Below are 5,479 nucleotides of genomic sequence, written 5' to 3' on the forward strand. Positions count from 1 at the left end.
CTCTGTAAGAAATAAAATATATTTAAAAAAAAAGAAAAAAAAAGAATACAGTAGTATTTTGTGCCTTGGGTGTTTTTAATTTACCAAAAGGGCATTATATTGTATATCTTATTCTGTTTCTAACTTTTTTTGCCTTAGCAGTATGAAAGAGAGAATTCTTATGCATGCAACTTTCTGGATTGTGCAAGAATTTTTGCCAGTTCTATACATAGGGATAAAATTTCTGGGTAAAGTGAATATGCATCCTTCATTTCACTGTCAGCTAGATTGCCCTCCAGACTGGCTGCACCGATTTGTACTCACCCCTGGTGCCAGGGTTCTCATTTCCCTGTGTCTTCAGCACTTAATTGTCTTAAAACTTGTTTTCTTTTTTCCCACCTTCCATTAGAAAGAGTGAATTTTTTTTACTGACAACCACTAACTTATTAAAACACATTCTTACATTTATTTTTTTCCTATTAGTTTCTTAGATTTATTAATATCTATATTTTCATCTATCCCCAAATATAAAATACTTTAACACCTATTTACTTTGCTATAGTCTTTCCCTGGGAACATTTTAGAAATTCAAATTCATCCTTACCTCAGACCTGCTGAATCAGGAACTCTGGGAATAAGGCTGAGTAACCTGTTTTTTTTAATGCACACATATCAGGTTCCTCAAAAATTTATTTATTTTATTTTTTAATGAAAGTCTACTTTATTTTTGAAAACTGAATTTATTGGGGTCACACTGGTTCACAAAACTATACAGGGTTTAAGTAATAAAACCTCATCTGCACACTGCATTGTGCTCACATATTCCCAAGCAAAGTCTCTTTCTGTCCCCATTCCCCTTCCAACTTGCCCACCTCCACCAACCCCCACATCCCCTTTTCCTCTGGCTAATGCCACTCTGTTGTTTGTGTCTTTGTGTGATATATATATATATATATATATATATATATATATATATATAATTTTTAATTTTTTTTGCTTAATTTCTTCACCTTGTTTCATCCAGTTCCCCTACACCCCTCTCCCCTCTGGGGAATCCGTAGGATTTTAAAATAAATAAAATAAAGGCTCCTTTGCCTATTTCTTTTTCCAAATATAATTTTGTTCATTTCTAAACATCACCTTTTAAGTCCAAGGAAATAATTGTTCTTCACTACCTCCCAAAGCTCTTTGGTCTTCAAATCAGAAAATAAATTATTATTAGGAAAGGAGTCTCAACATCACTTTACTTATAAATGAGCTGTTTGTCAGAAGCAATTTTTCTTAGTAGGTGTACTATGTCTTCCCAGTTTGAAACACAGCATGAATAATTCTTCTCTGCGGCTCTGGAAAGGCTAAGAGTGAGGTTTCCTGACCTGTTGCTCCCTCAACATCTTCTCTCACTCGCCTCCCTCCTCAGAAGCAGCAGCAGCAGCAATGGGCTACACCACTGCTTTTCACTGGTGCCTGGTGGAACCTTAATTCCTTCCTGTCAGCACATCCCTAGGCCACTCTCATAGTTAGGATAAGGACTGGATAAGCAGTTGAACTTCTGGGTAGTTTTCCAAATGAAATTCAACCTCTAGACCTTTTGGGGTTTACCCAGTCTTCCTCACTACCCTAAGATGAGTTTGGAATGAATTTTTACTTAATGGATTCTATTTGTGGGTGGGAGAGGTAATGATTGCATTGCTCACAGTCATGAGCATAACTTCAAATAAGGGAAAAGAGCAGAGCAGGAATGTGAGAATAGATGTGATCCCGGGAAGGTGTGCCTGAGGAGGTGTGGGAGATTCTGATCGGCTGTTGAATGGAGATACCGTATCTCACGTGACAGAAGTCACCTCCTGACATTAAACTTGTGTGTGAGTGGTGATTTCAAGAATAATAGAGCTGACGAAGAAATATGAAAGGCATTGCTTTGCGATATAGGGAAATGAATATGAAACATTCAGGACGAATTACTGTACACCGATTAGCTGGGAGAATGGCAGTGAAACATTACAAATAAAAGTTGTTGGACTAACACCTTAAGTAGGACTGTGCCTCCTGCTGGTTTGTTGCAAGGAATTTTCTTTTGGGAAAATCCTACTGAATTATGTGATGTGACTCTGGTTCTGGACTATAAATGTTTATAAAGATGGAAAGAAAACTACTTTAAAATACCAAGACATTTAAAAATGTTCATTTTAGTGCAGCTACTTCCCATTAAAAGAAATAATTTCATTTCTAATTTCCCAGCTTACTGCTTTCAAAACAGGCCCAGGACCATGGTAAAGCCAGTGTGAAGCCCCAGGCATGGCCCTACTACATACCACATGCTTTATTTAATAAGCAGTTAGGCACCAGATATGTGTGCAAACATGCTGTCCCTCCATATACTTATTATGGTAAATAATGAAGAGAATACATTAAATTGGGCAATGATATTCCTTTGCACTAAGTCTATTCTTTGGGGAGAAACTTGTTTCCCATAACAGAAAAATGTTATCACCCATACCTCCTTGAACAACAAACAATCATATAGGAACATAACTTATTCAATCATTAAAGCTACCAAGGTGTATAAAGTTAAATCTTATCCTCATGAAGGATATGGCCTAGTCAGGAATATAAGGCAGATAAGAGGGTGTGATAACTTGTTATAGACGGTAGCATAAGCTAAGTGCCAAATGTGTGACACTGAGGAGCCGTGCTCCAGGAAGACCAGGCGGCCTTAGGGATAAACAATGGGCCCTGGGCCAAGGCTTGAACGGAGGGTAGACCTATGAGCAGAGGAGTGGGGTAGAGCATTCGGGTGGTGGGGCAGATTTTGGTTTTGTTTGCAATTATTCACCCCTTTTCTTCTCTCTAATAGGATTATATACTCCTGCTAGTTGAGGTGTGATTTGCAATGTCTGCTTGCAAGGGGAGCTTTAATGTTGGACTTGCCCATGTGACTTGTTTGGACAATGAAATATGAATGAATCCTGACATATGCCACATCAAAGCCGAAATGTGACCGCGTGCTTCGCTTCTGTTCTCTGCCAGGACTACAGCATGTCCTAGACAGTGGCAGCTTCTCCGGCATGGATTCCAGGGTGAAGTGACACACAGAGCAGAGCTGGAGCCTGGAGCAGGGCTGACGCTCATTACAAACCTACGTATAATGTGAATGAGAAATAAATATTTGTTGTTGTAATTCATTGAGATGTGAGGGCTTGTTTGTTATTGCAACACAACTGTAGATCAATAAAAGGAGGGCACACAACTTGAGAAATGTGTGGAGACAGAAAACCACATGCATGATGGGCAATGAAAAAATCTACTTTGAGCTAGTCAAGGGATTCGTAAAAGAGAGAAATGATAAAAGCAAAGATATTGAGCCATATTATGGGAAGCCATGAATTGCAGAGTAAGGACAGTGGTCTTATTCTATAGGCATTGGAAAAGCACTGAAAATTTTGAGTGCAGGAGCAAAGGAACAAAGAGAGAATTTTAGGAATATTTGTCCAATGATAGTGTCAGGATGAAGTGGAAAGTGAAAAAGAAACCAGCTAGAAGTAGCATGTTCTTTTTTTTTCTTAAAATCATTCAATTTAGAGACCCTATTTTACAAATAAGGCCCAGAAAGGTAGAGTAAATTACTAGGTCACTTAGTAACAATATAGTAGTAGAGGCTTTTGATAGTTATTTCCATATCCCATTGACTTATACACACCTTACCACCCTAGCTCTCAAATCCCTAAATAAGCAAAAGGAATATTTCTGACATCATGATCAGATAGAATATAACCAGAGATTTCTCAAACTTATCCTATATAATAAAAGCATAATATGCAAATCAACCGAATGGTGGAATGACTGGTCGGTGTGGGGTGGGGCTGCTGAGCAGGTGGCACCAGGCCAGCCAAGGCGTGTGCCAGCGGGCAGAGAAGGGGACGGTGATCGGGAGAGGGGGGTGGCGACCAGCAGTGGTAGAGGGGCATCGGGGGGCAGAGCCACTGGCCATCCCCTGATCAGACTGCCTGGTTACCTCCTGCAGAGGGAGGCCACCAGTGGTGGTGGCGTCAGCGGCGGGGTGCAGGGCTGGCCACTTGTTGGCTGGCACTGTCCCCTGCTTGGCCTTCCTAGTTGCTCCTCCAGACTGTGGCTTAGGCCCACTCCCCATCAGTCGGACATCCCCTGAGGGCTCCTGGACTGCAAGAGGGTGTAGGCTGGGCTGAAGGACCCCCCCCCCCCCCCGCCCCCGAGTGCATGAATTTTTGTGCACTGGGCCTCTAGTACATATATAAACAAACATGCTCACACATACATCTATAATAATAAAAGGGTAATATGCTAATTAGACCAGATGTCCTTCTGGATGTCCTTCCAGATGTCCTTCCAGACAAAGCTGGGGCCAGAGGGAAGCCAGCCCGGGTTCCAGGTGCCTGTGGGCGGCCGGAGGGAAGCCAGTCAGGTTCCCGGGTGCCAAAGAGAACCCAGTGCTGGCAGTCGGGGGAAGGAAGGCCTACTCTTTTTTTTAAAAAAAAATATTTTATTGATTTTTTACAGATAGGAAGGGAGAGGGATAGAGAGTTAGAAACATTGATAAGAGAGAAACATCAATCAGCTGCCTCCTGCACACCTTCTACTGGGGATGTGCTCGCAACCAAGGTACATGCCCTTGACCAGAATCGAACTTGGGACCTTTCAGTCTGCAGGCTGATGCTCTATCCACTGAGCCAAACCAGTTAGGGCAGGAAGGCCTACTCTTGCACGAATCATGCATCAGGCCTCTAGTATGTATATATGTAAATATTTAACAAGAATCTGTTTGAATGTCAACCTGTTTAGATACTGTTTTAAAAAATAATATTGAATTTACTGAGGTGACATTGGTTAATAAAATTATATAGGTTTCAAGTATATAATTCTATAATACATCATCTGTATATTGTATTGTGTGTTCACCACCCAAAGTCAAGTCTCCTCCCATCACCATTTATCCCTGCTTTAGCCTCTTCTACCAGAAGCAGTATGTTCCTAAACGTGTACTTTAAAATGTTCCTGAAGAAAAATTAATTATTTTCTTGGAAGAGGATGGCATTCATTATTTCTACAGATAAAAAATGCCAAGGAAATTTAATGGGCAAAACAACTCGAGGGTAAAAAAAACAAGCAAACCTGGTAACATAGATGTTTTCCTCGGCCAGGAAAGCAGAACAACCTGCCATGATCCTCCTCAAGCTGGTGCTTCATGGAACTACACTAACCCCTGAGGCCCAAGGCTTCCAGGCTGACACAATTCAAAGCTGTCCCTTCTCTTTGTACATCTGTCCCAACTGACATGTGATCTTTCCTTTTGTCTGCAGATTCATCGTAAATGTTCTGCTCATTGTGGTACAGATCCTGTGAAACCACGAAGGGGAAGAGAAGTATTTAAGGCACAGCAAACATGTAAGCTTGTATCATTCATATCTAAGCAGGACAATTTTCAAAAATAGCGTCGACGAACTCTCTTGCATTTTTCCAGATTATG

The sequence above is a fragment of the Myotis yumanensis genome, unplaced genomic scaffold (assembly GCF_028538775.1).
Source record: "Myotis yumanensis isolate MYYU_CA2020_CCGP unplaced genomic scaffold, mMyoYum1.0.hap1 SCAF_5, whole genome shotgun sequence".
Taxonomy (NCBI): Eukaryota; Metazoa; Chordata; class Mammalia; order Chiroptera; family Vespertilionidae; genus Myotis; species Myotis yumanensis.